The sequence below is a fragment of the Octopus bimaculoides genome, chromosome 1 (assembly GCF_001194135.2).
Source record: "Octopus bimaculoides isolate UCB-OBI-ISO-001 chromosome 1, ASM119413v2, whole genome shotgun sequence".
NCBI classification, from domain to species: Eukaryota; Metazoa; Mollusca; class Cephalopoda; order Octopoda; family Octopodidae; genus Octopus; species Octopus bimaculoides.
In genome coordinates this window covers 131,018,695-131,020,728 of record NC_068981.1, presented here as the reverse complement: position 1 = coordinate 131,020,728, position 2,034 = coordinate 131,018,695, and positions in this window count along the sequence as shown.

Here is a 2,034-nt window from a genome sequence, read left to right as displayed (position 1 = left end):
GGGGGTCATTATATCATAATAAACTTATGCATTGTGTGTGTTTATTCTTGGCATAATGACCCTCACGAAGTGGAGGCGCAATGGCCCAGTGGTTAAGGCAGCGGACTCGCGGTCATAGGATCGCGGTTTCGATTCCCAGACCGGGCGTTGTGAGTGTTTCTTGAGCGAAAACACCTAAAGCTCCACGAGTCTCCGGCAGGGGATGGTGGCGAACCCTGCTGTACTCTTCCAGCACAACTTTCTCTCACTCCTTCTTCCTGTTTCTGTTGTGCCTGTAATTCAAAGGGTCAGCCTTGTCACACTGTGTCACGCTGAATATCCCCGAGAACTACGTTAAGGGTACACGTGTCTGTGGAGTGCTCAACCACTTGCAGGTTAATTTCACGAGCAGGCTGTTCCGCTGATCGGATCAACTGGAACCCTCGACGTCGTAAGCGACGGAGTGCCAACTCTAAATGACCCTCACGATATACACCTCAATACATTTCAGCGAAAGTGTTCAAATTAAGTATCTTGCAAACCAAATACAAAACCGAAATAAATGAGTATGTTTAACTAAAATATGCCAAATAAATACATATAAAATATTGGATAGAGAAAACTAGTTCACTCTAAATTAAAATGTAATTCAAAATATAATGGAGTTGTTTCGTTTTTATAGAATTTTACTTGTTGATCTACAGGTTTGAAACAAGTGTGTTGACATTTTCGCCTTAACACCTGTAGATATTTTAACCTGTATGTATGTTTAGATGTAAACGCCTTGTATGTGTGCATGGAATAAGTGTTGATTCGCCAAGAAGCGATAAATTACAGACGTCAATATGTTAATATATAGTATTCTTTAATACATTATAACTGAAAGGCTCGTAATCCCAGAAGTCAGAGTTTCACGTTGTCGGTTATTCAACTGGTAATCCGAGCTTGTCTCTTTTCTCTTTATTGAATTATCTGTTGTTTGAATATATTTTGAAATATTATATGAAAGTTATGGAGAAAACGCTTATCTTTATATTTTTTATAAAAACGTACAAAAAGAAAAAAGAAATTTAAAATTTAAAAAACGGCCGTTTGAAACTTGCGGTTTTTGTTTCACTTCTGGCTCTCGTGGGAATACTCTAATCGTCTTAAATGTCTAACATCGAGGTCACACTAGAAACTGTCCTCAGAAAATCTTGTTTTTCTTTAAATAATATTTTAAGTAATGTCTTAAATAATATTTTAAAGAAATACTTTCAAAAATATTTTTAAAACAATGTATGGATGTGTGCACGTATGTAACTGTGTTATATTTGTGCGAGCGCATACGGTGTGTTATAATTTTTAGAAAAAGCATTTCGAAACCAACACTTTTATTCCTTGAACTAGGACAAAATTCAAGGATGTATTGTATATATATATATGTATGTATATATGTATATACATGTATGTATATATTTACAAGTAACTGACTTAAATCCGTGCATAGAAGGCGTTAAGACCTCCGTTCTTTTCTTTCCTTTGAACCATTATTGTCGCTCAAATGTGTGTGTGTGTCTCTGTGTCTGCGCGTGAGTGTGTGAGAGCGCATGCGTGAGTATTTGTGTGTGTTTGTATGTATACACACGTGACCGCGTGTGCATCGTTGGCGATATTCTTTCTCTGTCTTCCCTTCTTTGGACTTTTCCTATATTTCTGACGAAGAGCTCTGCTCGAAACGTTAAGTCCTCTTTCTTTTCTTTCCTTTCCCGAGCGTCCAATAACACTGTACTTATTCCACGTCCACGCGTTGTTGTTTTTTCGTGTTTTTTCTTGCTTGTTCATGTTTGAATCGACTATATATATATATGTCCATATATATTTGTATGCATATATGTATGTATGTATGTATGTATGTATGTATGTATATGTATGCATGTATATATGTATATATATATCTATATGTATATATATATGTATATATATGCATATATGTATGTATGTATGTATATATATATGTGCATGTATATATATATATATATATATATATATATATATATATATATATATATATAT